Consider the following 16,995-nt stretch of genomic DNA (forward strand, 5'->3'; position numbering starts at 1 on the left):
AATAAAAAACTGGCAACGCAACAAATATCAAACAGTTCTACTAGTTATATCCCAATCAATTACAAAACTAATCTTTTTAGATTCAGAAACAATAAAAACTCACTTCATATGACAAAATTATGTCTAATTCTGTGATCGATTTTTATGTTTCTAAACTTTTTTCAATGTCAAAAGTAGTTCATGACCAATGTCAAACATTAGATGCACAATTAGAGACACTAAACACCAAACCAACAATTTCCTTCATGATCAGTGTAAACATTAGGATAGTTTCTGCAGTTACTGAAAACAAATAAAACAGCTTCTGCAACTAATTCTTTTCAATGTCTACATGACTAGAGTAAATGAGACTTTCATATTATGCAATTCCTCAGAAACACTTCAACATTTAAGCAGTAAGGGATGATTGATTACTTCTTGGCATAAGTGACAGCCATGGGATTCTGAGGAGTTATTTTGAAGCCCTGAAGGGCCTGCATGGCAACCGAGGACTGCACGTCATCTTCAAATTCTACAAAGGCAATGCCTGGCTTTGCTTCGATCATGCGGACTTCCCTGAAACCAGGATATTGTTGGAAAAGCGCTGGCAGCATCATGCTTGTTGTCTCGTGGGGTAAATTCTGTATGAAAAGTATCTTTTTTGGGATGGTGGCTGATTCGTGTGTCCCCGGTTTTCCAAGGGAAGCCTCCACGGCACACGCACCAACAGTTCACTAGAAGTTAGATCGGTCAAAAAGCACAAAGGCTGTCATACTAGTGTTACTAGAAAACACTAATACACTAGGAATTTATATTTTAGAAGTTATGATTTTTCTCCAAGAGAAGGATGATCACAGTGCCTCATCCAAAAGACTTGTAACCCCTAAATCTTGCACCACATGCAATCATTCATAAATCTAGTTGGAGTTCACTTTGTCAGTTTTGTATCAAAATTACATAGCAAATCTCATATTAATCCAAAACAATCAATACCGCTGTGCTGTAAAATCTAAAAAGGTTCTAGTACCTCAAATAATATCGCATTTTCGAACCCCAGCAACATGAGGTGGAAACAAAGTCCTATAGATATATAATTCAACATATGTAAACTGAAGTGGAGATATTTAAATATATCTAAAAAAAAAAAAAACGTGGGGGAAAAAGGCAAAAAGAGACTAAAGAAAACTACTTCAATCAGCTCAAAACATAACCTTCAGATTTCAAATAAACAATTTAACACTTGTAGATAAAGTTTGAAATATTGTAAATGTATATTCAAAAATATATTTATGTATTTTAAACTAAAAGACTGGTAGGATGGAAACGGCAGAATGATTTCTAGTCACCTTTTTCGTCTTGCTTCTTTTCCCCATCTCTAGCAACAAAGGTACCATCTGCTTTAGCCACACAATCTGACAATTTTTGTATATTGTATCCACTGCATTGATTTGAATACTGACATGGTCATGTTATACAACACATTGTATTGGCAACAATACATCTCAAATGAATACATAGAATAGAATTAAGAAAAAATTTAAGATAGTGATCCGACTGACATAACACGCATAACATAAAAGTAAAGGCATCGTTTGCATGCACAATTTCTGAATTCCAGAAAAATAAAATGGATCACATTGCTGCTACCGTTTCATTGGATCAAGATATTCTAGATTATAACGAATGAGGCAGGCATATAATGTTTTTTAAAAGTGCACTGTAAATGTATTCCATTGGGCTATACATTTGAATAGGAGCTAAAATCTACCTTCTCTCTTCTAAATTACTCCCATTACTTGGAGCTGCTTGTAACTTTTATCATTGGAGAGATGGGGATAGTCATAACTTGAAGTAATTGAAAGAGCATCGAATAGGTATAGAGAAAATAAACATAAAGAGATATTATAATGTGATGAGTGCAACCTTCGCAAGTGCCATCCCTCTAATGTGCACATAATAGTCCACAATTATAATCTACAAGGACCAAATATTTTACCAATGGAAGATTTCCAAAATGTAAAATAATCATAAATTGATCAATTAGTCAAGCACATTCAACTTTGCATAGTGGGCTCATCACAACTTCTTCAAAAACTGCATACCAGTCAATAACAAATAGTCTCATGTCAAAAAAATGCAACGCAATAGGACCAAGTACAGAACAATCATTTACTGAAATAGTTTCAATTTCAGCAAGATATTTAACAAGGACCAGTTCTACAAAAGTTCCATTTTTTCCTCCCAAACTCATGGACAAAAAGCAACACCAAAAAACTGGAAAACTTTATTTAAAAAAAAAAAAAAGAATGATGTAAACTGTAGTGTATACTAAGATTGAGGAAGAGCAATTAATAAAGCAAATAAAAAATAAAAACCTTTGGTTCAGTTTGAACAGAACACATTTGCGAGTTGGGACCTTCCTTTTCTTTTTTTTTCATGTGGAATTTAACTTTTGTAGAATCCTATTTTATGCTACCATTAAGTTAATTTGTAGCTTCTTCAATTTTCTGTATGTTTTCTGGTCCCTAAATTAGAATGACATGGCTGTCATGGACATCCACAGATCTCCAACTAAGTCAGGTTGCGTTATTAGATTTTATGTTACGAGTCAAAATCTTAAGTTTCCAAATATGTCATCAAACTCCTGTAAGAGACATCAACTGGACAACAGAGAAGTCAATTATTGCAGATTTGTATGGAGTAGTTTCAAAATTATTCAGAAACTTATTGAGCTTATTGGGATTTGTGTGAAAACGACAACCATAAATACAATGCCTAAGATACTCAAGAAGTGATCCTAGGATCCTCTCTGCCTTTCTCATTCTCTTTCTTTATCTTGGATCTAGATTATATGCAGGCATAATTTTAAATTTTAATCACAATTGGCTTAATCAGCCAATTATTTCATTGATTATGCAATCTAATTGTCTAATTCATTAATCGTGATTCTTTCTCAAAATTATAAACTGTTACTGTAGTACCAAAACCCTATAATAGATGTCCTCCATAAATTCTCTTTTCTAAATTTTCAGCAATCAATCGATCCCAAATGACTTCAAAAAGAGCCCCTAGATACTGTTCCAGATAACAGCCCCATAACAGCAACCTCACAACCTCATAACAACCCCAAATCTACTCAATTAGAACATCAAAACCTTACACCTTCCTTATATTCTTACATGCCTAAAATCCAAAATATCCACGAACATTTACCTGTGTGTCGAGCTAATAATAATCAACCTGAAAAAAAAACTCATATCACTGGCCTGCAGCTTCCTTGCATGAATTTTGGCACTAGAGCTTGTAGGAGTGTCAATCAATGGTTACTCGTAAGTTGTCCCACATCAAGGAGACATAAGGGACCAGTCTGCAAGTAAATTTGGTTTCCAGAAGTTTGAAGTTCTAAAATTGTAACAAATAATCACACACCACATGTTCATGCACAAAGTATATTAAACACAAATATGTGTAATTTAGACCTGCCATTGGTTTATCATAAAATGGAGAGTTTTGCGTCTGTCTCACTGCATTACTGGCAACTGGCACTTCACTAAACACAACCCATGCCTGCCCTCGAAGCTTGGCAATTTTCAAAGCAACAATGTTGAAAATCCTTCCATATTGTGAGAACAAGGCATAAAGAGATCTTTTCAACTCTTCCATATTGCATCAATTCCATAATTAGTTAATTACGATAAAAAGTGTGTATACATATAAACTTATTTCAGAAGGCTCTAAAAGACAGTCATGAAAGTATGATAGTAAAATCCAAGATGAAATGCTGACTGTGCGAAAGGTAACTTCCAAAAAGGAACCACAAACAACACCAACATCTGCAGGAATTCATTTGACCACATGAAAGTTGACAGAAATTTTGAAATCAGTGAATTATATGACAAAATATATGCCAACCTTGAAACTACATGCATGTAAATGTAATGAAGAAAGTTGCAAAAGATAAAGGGACAATGGTTATTAAAAGTAAGTAAATTTTACATAGCAGCTAAAGTTTCTAAGCAAGGAAATGAACAAATTAAAAAATGAGAAAAATAACACCTTGGAGCACTAAGGAAAGAGATCTGCTCCCACAGGAACAATAATAGACTAAAAAGCAAAGACACAGACATGAATGTGACACAACACAAAGATGTAAATGCAGAAATTCAAAAGAGAACTAAGACATGGACATGGCTGGCTAAACATACGCCAACACAATTCTTCTTTTTCTCTCAATAATAGATAATTAACATCCATAAATATTCACCATTAGTTGTTAGAAATTTGATAATATTTAAGCTAGAAACCTGAAACCTTTAATGCTAATGTGGTAAACAATGTCATCCCAATTCAACACGGATCAACTCAAACTGCGCTCCAGTAAAACCCACTGTTCAAAGCCAAATAATTAAATTAGGCACCATTGGGAAGTCCGATCATTTCCATGACCTAAGACCATCTCAAGCCCTTGCTCAAATTTTTACTCAAATTTGAGTGTTAATTTTATTGAATATTAAGTAAACAAACTCGGATTTAAGGATAAATTTGAGTAAAAGATTCAAAATTGTAAATTTGAAAGCTACAAAATGTTCTTGAAAGTTTTGAGTAAACATTTGAGTCTCCCTTCATTTTTTTTTTTTGGGGGGGGGGGGGGGCAGATAAAACTCAGTTTGATATAAGCTCCACTCGGTCTGTTTGAGTGGAAAACATTTTCTGCAAAAGATTTTCCATATTTTCTGGTGTTTGTTACAATGGAAAACAGAAGTCAACAGAAAACATTCATGCTCAATGGAAAATAAGCCTATTTGAATAGAAAATATTTTCCACTTCTAAAAGGTAGAAAATGTTTTCTAAACTAAATTTTTACCAACGTCACCACACCACCACCACCACCACCACTCCTCCCACCTCGACCACTACACCACCACAGCCACTGCGGCCGCCGCCCCACCACCATGCCACCACCTCCTCCTCCACCTTCGTTCCACCACCACCAGCAAATATAGAAAACTGGAAAATATTTTTTGAAAAAAGTTTTATGTAGAAAATAATTTCGTCCAAACAACGAAGCGCTAGTCAAGGAGTGGAGAGGTATTTTTGAGTAATTTTTACACAAATATAAAGAGATGCACTAATTAAGAAAAAAATTAAATTCAAAATTTTACTTTTCAATTTATAAGCAACCAAACATGGCATAAATGAAATGACCTTACATAGCATCACACAGAGCGAGTAAAACTTGAAAGACGACAAAACCTAGTTCTGGAAAATGCTTATATACATATACAGTTGTCGTAAGCGAAATGAACAGTTTAATCATCTGAGAAGGATTTGGGAGGCACAGTATATAGGATCACTAGTCTATAGAGATTGAAGCAATGATGGGAAGAAGTAAGTCTTGATACCTTCTTTCTTGAGCTTCTCGTTCAGATTCTGCATGTATATAGTTTATATCCCCAGTCAGCATCGTCTCTGAGCAGTAGAGAGACACAAAAGACAGCGAAATTGCGGAGCGAGAAGAGACGTTCGAAACTTTTGTCTGGTTCTACCCCTAATTCGTCTTTTGGAGCTTACCGGTTGTTCGTACGCATAAAATTCAAAATTTATCTAGCCTTAAAATAAATTACATCAATTAATACTATACATTCTTAATTATTAATATAATTTTTTTTGAGAAAATTATTAAAAAATCTAATGTGAGAAAAGTATTAGATTTCATAGATATTTTTTTTATTAAGAGATTCACACTTTTTTATTGGTTTTAATGGATATTTTGTTTATAATTTCATCTCCTAATTTATTTGTTGATTTTTCTAGTTATATGTTCAAATTTTTTTTTCCTATCTTTTCAATTTTTGTGCCTATCTATTCAAAATTTTTGCTTATTTGTTTAATTTTTTCCTTATCTGTTGAAAATCTATTTGAGTAAAATTTCTATCTGTTGAATTCTATCTGTGTGAAATTTTTTTCTTATCAAGCATACATCCACTATCTTTTGCAAATTATCAACCATATATCGACATTCTATTTGTACAAATTGATTTCACATACAGATTTGCACAAATTGGTTTCAAATTTTTATTTTATTTATTAAAACTAGCAATATAACCAAGCATATCTGTTGAAACAACTATTCATAACCCATAAGCCAATCCAACACTCTCAGCTAACTATTATATGTTGAAACCAACACATAATTATTGTAATTTATTTCATCATCTATATCACTATAAATCTGTTCGTGATATAGATGAGGTTTAATCTATCTGTGTTCAACAATCATAGCAATAATCTAAACTTATATTTAAAACGGCTGTGCCTTATACCCCCAGTGGGGGTCGCACCCCCAGTGAGGTGGCGCGCCCCCACTGGCTGCCAACCGAAAAAAAAAAAAAAAAAAAAGTTTTTTTTGGCCCAATCATGGGCCTCCACCTCACTGGGGGGTCGACCCCCACTGGGGGTATAAAGCATTTTTCTATTTAAAATAAAATAAAAAAAGAATAGATCAGAGAGAGAGAGAGATGGGACATTGCAATTTGTTTCATCATCTATATCACTATATAACTATAGATTTATCTATGATATAGATAGATTAGCCTTGTCTAAATCTGATGACTCCGATTCTGAAAATCTCGATTTTAGGAGCAAATCTGGCAATGAACGACGCGAGAGGAGGTGGTCGGAGAAACGGATAACCCTGGAGTTGGATTAGGATTGGAGAGTGAGGAGATCAGCGACGATGTCGAATAAAAAGATAGAAGAAGAGGAAGATGGGGAGAGTTTCAGATCAGTTCCACTTACAAAGATCGAACATCAACTTAAATCTGTTCCATACGATCTAGGGTTTCGACCATCACCTACCGATATCAACTTAGAGCGGAGGAGTTGAATTTAGTGTTCTTCGACGGAGGAGAGAGAAGACAGCGATGGAGAGGAAGAAGAGAATGAGAGGTGGTTACGAGGATGATGAAAAGGAACTAGAGGAACGATAGAGGTCCTTGAGCAACAAGGCAAAGGAGCTTTTCCATCTATATCACTGCTAAGGGTGTTCACAGTTTGGTTTTGGATGGTTCGGTTTGCAGTTTGGACCCGCCAGCATATATGCGGTTTGGGGAAAATTGAACCCGCAACTGCCCGCAGTGTGGGTTGTAGTTTGTACAAATAGGGTTCGCGGATGTGTAGACCGGTTGCGGATTGGACTTTTTTCTTTAAAAATTTATTTTTGGATATTTTTTTACCATTTTGTAAATATTTATTTTGGGCCATTTTCCCCTCATTTTCTAAAATGCTCAACATTAATAATTAATGAATTAAAACTTATAAAATTAAAAACACAACAAAATCAATTCCTTCCCGTTTTGTAAATATTTATTTTGGGTCATTTTTCCCTCATTTTCTAAAATGCTCAACATTAATAATTAATTAATTAAAACTTATAAAATTAAAAACACAACAAAATCAATTCATAATACAGGCAAATCATTCAAAATCCTAAACTTTTAAATAAAATCATAAACTAACACAAGTACATCTTTTAAAATCCTAAACTAAATCATCAAAATCATTCACTATCCAACAATACAATTAAAGTAAAATAATTTAAAATCCTAAATTTACTTTAAAGTAATTTTTCATTAACTTTTACATTCATCCAAAATGTAATAATAAAATAACAATAAATTATTGTCAAACTTCATCCAATTCAAACTAAATAAAATAAAAATATTTGTAAACTCACAAACTCCATCATAAAAAAAATAAAAATAAAAAAAGAGTCTAAGTGTGAGCGGATTCTTGCTGGTACGAGGTAAAACCCGCAATCTGCAATTGTGTAGATGTGGTTTGGAAATACTCTTCTGATCTTGGAGAGCGCTCGAGATCCGTTAATAGTCACCTGAAAAGGAATAAACACTCTGGTCGAGGGTGCCGGAATTAGCACTCCGACGGACAAGTCAGTCTCTACACTCAAGAATGCTTGTATTCTAAGTTAAGCACAATAATTCTCACCTACCTTTCTTAATCTGTTGTTCCTTTATTTATACTTGTTTCCTGAGCCTCGTGGCCAAGCCCACTTGTCACTCATTATTCTCTTATTTACTCGGCTCCATAGTTCAGTATCCATTCGGCCTATCTATTATATTCGGCATCCTTATCGTGCAGGGTAGAGCCGTGTAATATCTATCTTCTATAGTACGCTTCTGATTATTCCAATTATCCGGCTTTCACAATTGCCCCCCAAACACCTCGCTAGCATCAATTAGTCGGCGTGTTTGGCTAGAAGTCAAAAATTCGGCGGTTAATCCTCTTCCCGATGCGTGTCAGAAGGCGTACGTGTTTTTTGGTCACTGTGACGCTTTCCCTCCCCATTCATGCTTCTCTCGCATTTATTACGATTTGAAACTTAAGTCCCTTCGAAATCATACTTTTTCGAATATTTGAACCTCCTGGACTGCCAGTCAGTATCTCTTCTTCGACGCGTTTTCTGCAACTCCTATCCGTTCTCTCCTTGTCTCCTTTGCCTTTCGTAAGTTTTCTTCTCTTCTCCTTGCAATCCTATTTTCCGCTTTTATTTTTGATTTAGAATATCCTTGAGTCTTTACTAGAATAGCTAAGCATTTGAAAGACCTCCTTTCCGAGGGTCGAATTTCTAGGTTCCGAAGACATGTTTCTATCCCTGAGGATGTCCATCTTTCACTGGTAACGGACAATACCCTTGATATGGAGAGGGACGACCAAAATACAATCGTCTTCCCTCTCCTATCTATTACGGAGGGCGGAGTTCGCTTTTCCCTACACCCATTTCTCAGGGCCGTCCCCCGCTATTGGAGTCTGATTCCTTCACAACCCAAGGCGAATTTTTTTCGAATCGTAATGGGAATCGTAGAGTTGAATTGGCGTCTCAGGATCAACCTTGGCATTCCGGCGATTCGACACTACTATGCTTTAGCCAAATCCTCCGGTCAGCTGGGGTGCTACTTTCTCAGGGCCAAGGACACCAACCATCACTTGGTAACGATGCTTGTCAGCTCTGGCAAATGAGTTGACGATGTAATGGTTAATGTCCAAGGCAACTGGGAGTTCGGCGAAGGCGAAGATCGCCTAGACCCTATTCCCAGACGGAGGGGTGAACTAGGTTGCTATGTAACTCCTTGTTTGTTGATCTTTCTTTTATGCGGCTTTTTCTCCAAACCTTACCCTTTGTTCTTGCAGGCAATAAGTTGAAGAGGATTTTGACCTCGGCTGACGACGCAATCCTTGCAAAAATTAAAACTGCACTAAAGTACTTTGGCCGTCCAAACGTACAGAAGCAAGGGGGGCCTGCCCATATTCTCCTGCGGTACGAGCCTACCTACACTACGTTCTTAGCCGCAGACGACATCCTGATCCCAACCGGCGAGCAACACCTTACGGCTCTTGTCTTTCCCAGTTTCAAGATCCTTAGGCAAATTGGTCTCAAAGCTTTTGATTCGGAGCAAGGCTTAGAGCCGGTTGTCGAGGTAGATGCCGAATTAACGAGGGAGTTTGCTGCCGAGGCCGAAGAGGTCGACGAAGCTCTGAAATCAACATTTGAGGCAGCCAGTCTTAACAAGCCTAACTCACCATCCACTTCGGGTCGGGCGGAGTTTTTCTTCAGAGATATTTTTACAAACTTGGGAGACCTTTCCGGCACTTTTTCAGAAGGCATGGCTGGGGAGAATCTCACGCAGATGGCGAGAAAGAGAAATACTGAGCGAATGGCCGCTCGAAAGAAAGCCGAGGCCGCTGGAGAAGAAACAGCGCAAGTTGTTATGGCCGAGACGGAGAGGGCTGAACAGCAGGTTACGGAAGAACGGCTGGTTTCAAAAGAGCGAGGCGAAAAACATTTCGCAGAGGGAGAGGCCGGCTCAGAGGGTAGCCCTGCTGACAAACGGCCTCGCTTAGAGGAGTCCGACGTGGTTGTCCCCTTCGTTATTCAACCAAAGATCAAAGACACGCCAATCTCTTCTAACGCATCTGCCATGAAGGATCCAGCCATGGCATTGAGCTTGGCCGCCTCGGTTTCGCTACCGGCTGACAAGGTCACCTTTCGAGAAGAGCCGGATTTGGTAGCTATAGCGTTCGCTGCCCAGTCGGCCCTTCTGGTATGTATACGATACTTTTCTTTTTTGCTCGTTTGGTTTGGTTTGCATGTAATGTTGCTTGATGTAGTGATCCAAACTTGTTTTGCAGACGGTTGGAAGGATAGCCGAACTAGCCCACCGGCAGCGTGATGTCATTGAAAGAATTGGCCGCTTAAAGTTTGAAGTTGAAGGTGAAAGAAGCAGGGCCGAGTTCGAGGCGATGAGGGCCGCAATGGAAAGTGCTCGAGTCGAAGCTGAAAATGAAAGGGCTCGAACTGCTGACCAGCTCAGATCCAAAGCCGAGGATAGGGCGAACGCGAGCTAGGAGTCGCTCAAGTTAGCCTAGGAGGTGCTTTCCAAGGCAGAGGCCGAGTTAAAAAAATTGAAGGCGGCCAAGGAAAGAGCCGAATATGTAGCTTCTACGGCGCTAGAAGCTGGGAAGAGTGCCGCCTTAAAGGAATACGTATATAAAGTCCCCAAATTCGAGAATCGGGGATTCAAACATGGGTGGCTCAAAGCCCTTGCTGCCGCTGGAGTTACATTGGCCTTGCCAATTCCATACGAGAAAGTGGACGTTGAGCCACTTGAGTCTGATCCCGTGGATTAATCTGGGAGACATTCTAGTTTTATTAGGTATCTTTAATTTCAATGTACGTTCTTGTTTAGTAGATTCAAGGTAATTTTCATGTATAAATTAGTTACTATCTGCACTCAATTTATTAATGAAAATTTCCTTCCTGTTTCACTGTTACTTGTACGCAATTTTTGATATTAATGAAGGGTTTTGCCTTCCACTACTTTGGATAACAGTGTAATCTTGGCCATTATATTAGTTTAATTTCAATTTATCCAAACAAGTCGACTCTTGGTACCGAATAAGACTAGTAAATCGATTCATGAAGCAGCTCACAAGCCGAATAGACTAACGAATTTGCCCTTGCCCTAGCAGGTTCGTGAACATTAAACGCCGAATCATACAATATTGATGAGTCGATTCATGAAGCGGCTACGGCACTCAAGCCGAATAGATTGATGAATCTGCCCTTGCCCTAGCTGCTTCATGAATTTCAAACGCCGAATAGTACAGTATTGATGAGTGTATTCGTGAAGCGGCTGCGGTACTCAAGCCGAATAGATTGATGAATCTGCCCTTGCCCCAACTGCTTCATGAATTGCGGAAGTTAAGACTGCCTAAATCAATATTTGATGGGGCACAACTCGGTCGACTTCGGGCTGTTGAGGTTTCGATATTAATAAGATTGCCTTGGAGGCACTGCCCTCGTAGGGAATCAATCAATGAAGGTCCTATTTAAGTGCTTAGTGAGCAACTCAGTCCAAGTCTTTGACGAAGGATAAACAAGTGCGAATGTCAAATAGACTCTTCTTTAACAGCAAAGGGGAAGCGAGGACGCTAGCTAAGCTGGGAGGAGACATGAATCGAAGTGGCGAACCTTCGCGCTCGGGAGGTAGGATTTCGAGGGATCGAGAGAGACGTCAATCTCCTCGTCGTTGAAGTAGGTCGCCCAAGAGGGACAAGGAGCCACAGGGCAAATCCCCACAACCCCGTTCTGGAAAGGAGCCCGGTGAGAACCCACGCCCATTGAGTTTTGCAGTCTTCGTGGGGAATAGGCCCATGACAGATGCGGACTCGATCGTTCGAGATGCAAGTGTAGTAGTCGAATTTGCTCAACAGATTTTTCCTCCTAAGGTCCAGCAGTCGATGGTAGGTCGACAGGACTTCGAAGTGTTTCGTGAAGGCATTCACGGTGTCGTGAAGGTATTCACGGTGCGGTGAAGGGCCTCTATACCGCCTACGAAATCGCTATACGTCTCCGTGCTTCCTGCCGAGAAATAGAGAAGAGGGATGAACGCATCCGAAGTTTGGAGGCTCGCGCAGAAGCGACTGAGCGTGAGCTAAGGAAGGTCAAGGCCGTTCAGGCACAACCTGTTGGACAGGCTAACCCAATCGTGGAATAAAGGGTCACCCAGCGGCTTATCAGTATCGCGCTCGCCGATCGTGATACGACGAGCATGTTCGCGATGGAAGCCGTTAAAGGGAGGGCCTATGAAAAAGGCTTCCACGATGGCCGGAAAGTAGGGATATAGAAGACCAAGGAAAAGCTCGTCTAGGAAGTTTGCCGATGCGAAAATCGCGGATTGGATTAAGGCGCTTCAGGCTGACGAAGCTCTCCGAGCAGCGGGGGTCGATTCGGCATTGCCACTGTACCAACGTAACCATTTTTCATTTTTTGCCTTTGAAGTCGAGCAGAGTGAGGATGAGGGTGACGCCGTATAAAAATATTCAATGTAACGTTCGAACGCAAATCACGTTCATAACTATGTAATTATTGCCTAATTGAATAAAACGTTCTATTTTAAATGTTTCATTGTAATTTTCATTCAACACACACGTGTTTGCATGCGTTTCATTGTATAAACATTAATCGGCTCGAATCAACTAGGCGTTTTAATTCCGAACGGTTATATGTCGGCTTGTTATGAGCATTTTTCACTAAATATATTTTTGTCGTGTCATGCAAGGTCAATTGCACTGATGAGGTTCCGAATTCGGAAGCTTAACCGGCCTAAAGGTGTCATGCACCAGGGGCTCCGAATCCGAAGACAGTCAGCCCATCTATAATTGTTGTTTATATAATTAGGCCATTTTAGCCAAAGATTAATACATGGAGTGGTTGTGGCCAATATCGCTCGGCGTCCGTCTTTTGGAGTTCAATGTTAATGAAATTGCCTTGGGGCCACTGCAAGGATTTTATAAATAAATCGCCTCGGACTTTTCACTCCAGTGACTTCGCTTACTGTGCTCAGACTCGATTTAAAACGATTTTGTTGCGTGGGGTTAGATAAGTGTGAATGTCGAATGGAGTTTTTCTTCAGCAGCAGAGGAGAAGCTCAAACTCTGGCTGAGCTTGACATTGCAATGAATCGCAGCAGAGAACCCACTCGCACGGGAGGTAGGACGTTCAAAAAATGGGAAAAACGTTAGCCTCTAAGTCGTCAAAGCAGATCACCTCGAAAGGAGAAACAGCAATGACGAAGTTCTCCGCAATTGCGACCGAGAAATGAGGCCGACGTAGCGCCGCGACCGTTGAGCATTACTGTTTTCGTGGGGAATTCCTTTCTTGTCTTGGATCTTGGCCTTGACGTTCTCTATGGTGTCAAGGGTCCCCGCCTCAAAGGTGATTATATCGTCGTTGTGAATCGTGGATTCAAGCGTGGTCAGATCAAAGCATTTCAAGTTGCGGGTACTCTCTGATCAGCGGACGTTGATTCGGGGCTTCCGCTTGTACCAACGCGACGTCGTATGAGAATAGACATTGTAATGCTTTGAACGCAGATTGCGTTTTTTGTAATTACTGTTTGATCGAATAAAATGTTTCATTCTAAAATTTTATCTCATTTTGAATTTTTGTATGCTGAATTAAGCATCTTATTTTGAATGCTGGAACGTTTTGTCTTGTTCATGCGGTTGTACTGGTTCAACCTACATATCCTTGCTTCGATGTGTAATGTTTTCTTTCTGGAGGGTGCTCCGAATTCGGAATATTACTCAGCCCTTGAGCGTTGCTCGGTGGCACTATTTGGTCAGCCAAATTTGGAGGCTTTATTGGCCCAAAGACGTCATGCGCCGATGGGGCTCCGAATCCGGAGACTTTTTTGGCCAATCGTGAGATCCACGAAGGACGCTTCGAATTCGGAGGCTTTATCGGCCCAAAGACGTCATGCGCCGATGGGGCTCCGAATTCGGAGACTTTATTTGGCCAATCGTGAGATCCGCGAAGGGAGCTCCGAATCCGGAGACTTTATTTGGCCAATCGTGACATCCACGAAAGGCACTCCAAATCTAGAGGCTTTATCGGCCCAAAGACGTCATGCGCCGATGGGGCTCCGAATCTAGAGACTTTATTTGGCCAATCGTGACATTCATGAAGGGCGCTCCGAATCTAGAGGCTTTATCGGCCCAAAGACGTCATGCGCCGATGGGGCTCCGAATCTGGAGACTTTATTTGGCCAATCGTGACATCTACGAAGGGCGCTTCAAATCCGAAGGCTTTATTTGGACAATCGTGACATCCACGAAGGGCACTCCGAATCCGGAGGCTTTATCGGCCCAAAGACGTCATGCGCCGATGGGGCTCCGAATCTGGAGACTTTATTTGGCCAATCGTGACATCCACGAAGGGCGCTCCGAATCCGAAGGCTTTATCGGCCCAAATACGTCATGCGCCGATGAGGCTCTGAATCCAGAGACTTTATTTGGCCAATCGTGACATCCACGAAGGGCGCTCCGAATCCGGAGGCTTTATCGGCCCAAAGACGTCATGCGCCGATGGGGCTCCGAATCCAGAGACTTTATTTGGAACACTTTTGAACTGGATTTCACAGTGAGTAAACAGGAATCTTTACATTACAGAAGTGGAAAGTGTACATGGTGGGCCATTCAGAACCAAAATCATTCCCCACAGGTTGGGTTTAACGATAGAATTTGCGCAAGTGCGTTAGGAGCAAGGCCGCGTGCCTAATTTTCCATCAACCGACTTCCTATCATCCAGAAATACCTTTAGGAGCAACTTTCCCGGCGTGTAGCGGCACAGCTGGACACGTTAAGCATACGTCTCGGGAAGCTGCTGCTGGTATTGCCTAGAGCTTCCGTGGCTTTTCGTCAGGGAGCTGTCCGACTTCGTCGAGACTGTCTCGATTCGACACTTCAGTGGAGTTGATCTGCGTCTCCGTTGGTGTCTTTCCAAAAAGGAGATAGCATGCTTGTGCGGATTGTCGGGAACCACGAATTTGCTCAACGTTGTGTTCGGTCGGAAAGCGTAACAGCTGATGATAGGTGCTTGGCACGGCCTGAATAGTATGCAACCAAGTTCGCCCCATGATAAGGTTATACGGCGAAGGGAGCTTGATGACCAAGAATTCCACATCCACTGTTTGGGAGCCCGCCCGAACGGGTAACGTGATTTTCCTCAACGGGTACTCTAGATTTGCGTTGAAGCCGAATAATGGATGAGGAGCCGGAGACAGGTCTGATTCGTTGAAGCCGAGTTTGATGAAGGTCTCGTAATACATGACCTCCAAAGTGCTCCCCTGGTCTATGAGGACGCATACAACGGTAAATCGGTTCACGTGTAGTTCAATGACCAATGGATTAATATAGGAGAGCGTTATGTTGATAAGATCGGAATCGTCGAAGGTAATGCTCAGAGCTTCGTGGGGCTGTTTCATTTGTGTGCGTTGCTTCTGGGGGGCTGAATGAATTGCGTGTATGGTACGTGGCGTTGAAAGGCTGTATATCATATGTATAACGCCAAGGGGAGGTGACTCATGCCTAAGGGCGACAGTTTTGATTGTGCTCTTCCGAATGTGTTGCTGGAGCCGACCATCTTGCACCAATTCCTCAAGGTGGTCTTTCAAGGCATAGCAACTGTCCGTATCATGACCGTGATCTTTGTGATATTCACAATGCCTGTCCCGCCTTCTCGTGTCAGGAGGTCCCACCATCTTGGACGACCATTTGAAGAATGGAAGATGTTGGATTTTGGACATAATCGAGCTAATTGGCTCTGACAGCTCTGTATATTTCTTGTCGGCGCGCTTTGCGTGCTTGCTATCGACCTGCAATTGTTCATTTGCTTGGTGTGAGCATTGATCACTGGATCGACGAGAATCCCGTCTCTTGTCTCGTTTAGCCCGCTGTCGTGGTTCAGGGCTCTGAGGTGGTGCGGAACTTATCGGTTGAGCGATTTCGAGAGGGGCTGTTTTGTTGGCCACGTATCCGACTTTAACCCACAAGGCGTCATCTTCCACTTTGCAGTATTCCTCTACTTTCTTCATCAACCCCCAAACTGTTTTGGGGGGTCTCCTAGTCAAGGAACTGCGGAGGGCACTATCTGGGTGTAATCCCATTTTGAAGGCGGTGATGGCCATGGAGTCGTTGCAAGCGTCATCAACAAGATTAAAGCATTCCCAATATCGCGCCGAATATGCAATTAGTGTTTCTCCTGGTAGGATTTGCATTGCCTAGAGAGAGTTGACTTGCTTCGGCTGGACTTTGTTGGTGATGAATCTGGCCCTGAAGGATTTCTGTAGTTGGTGGAAGGTTTTGATCGAAGCCGGTTCCAGTTTATAATACCACCTGACCGCCAATGGTCCCAAACTGCTGAGAAATATTCGGCACATGAGGGCCTCGTCGTCTGCATGCAATGTCATGGCCTGCTTGTAGTGGCGGATGTGGTCGGTGGGGTCTGATTTGCCGTCGTATAAGGTGAACGACAATGCTTTGAATTTCTTGGGTAGCGCAGCCTTTGCAATCCATCGTACGAAGGGATCGTGTTGGTCTTCGTCCGAACTGTTCCTTCTTCGCTTGTGCATTGTACGAGGACTTTCTTCGGAAGAACTGGTGGTTTCATGCCGTCCCTTCTTCCTGGGCTCCGGGGATAATGAGTTGGAGTTGCTATCAGTGTCTTGTCGTGCTCGAGGTTGTCGACCACTTGCCTTCAGAGATCGTTCTGGATTTAGGCGCGCAGCTTGCTTGGACTTCGCCATTTCCAAGGCCAAATCTTCACGAAGACGTTCGTTTTCAGCGATCATGTTCTCCAAGCTCTGTTCATTTTGCTTTGCTTGTTCCATGATCGCCTGCATTGTCTCGTGCTCCAAAGTCAAGGGTGAGACGAAATTCAAGGTAGGTCTTGCGACGATAGTCTCTGTTCCAAGCAAGTTTGTTGGAGTGGTTTCGTTTTGCGGTATAGGGTCGACAGTGACTGTCGGAGGATCTTCCGTCACGCTCACCATGGATGTGCTTGAGTATTCCTACAGACGACGCTAATTATGGAGATATGGTTTGGAAATACTCTTATGATCCTGGGGAGCACTCGAGATCTGCTGATAGTCACCTGAA

At 41.3% G+C, this 16,995-nt stretch overlaps 1 pseudogene across 1 annotated transcript; it reads right to left on the bottom strand.

Annotated features, from left to right (window-relative positions):
• Window positions 1–209: 209 nt before the first annotated feature.
• On the bottom strand, window positions 210–5,566 carry LOC114305684 (U2 small nuclear ribonucleoprotein B''-like; annotated as a pseudogene). The gene is made up of 3 exons (XR_014364117.1): window positions 5,382–5,566; window positions 1,326–1,417; window positions 210–686 (listed from the first exon to the last, which is right to left on the bottom strand). The product of XR_014364117.1 is annotated as a U2 small nuclear ribonucleoprotein B''-like (transcript).
• Between the last annotated feature and the right edge of the window lie 11,429 nt (window positions 5,567–16,995).

Source organism: Camellia sinensis, chromosome 3 (genome assembly GCF_055761805.1).
Source record: "Camellia sinensis isolate YWXY chromosome 3, ASM5576180v1, whole genome shotgun sequence".
In the NCBI taxonomy this organism is placed as follows: domain Eukaryota; kingdom Viridiplantae; phylum Streptophyta; class Magnoliopsida; order Ericales; family Theaceae; genus Camellia; species Camellia sinensis.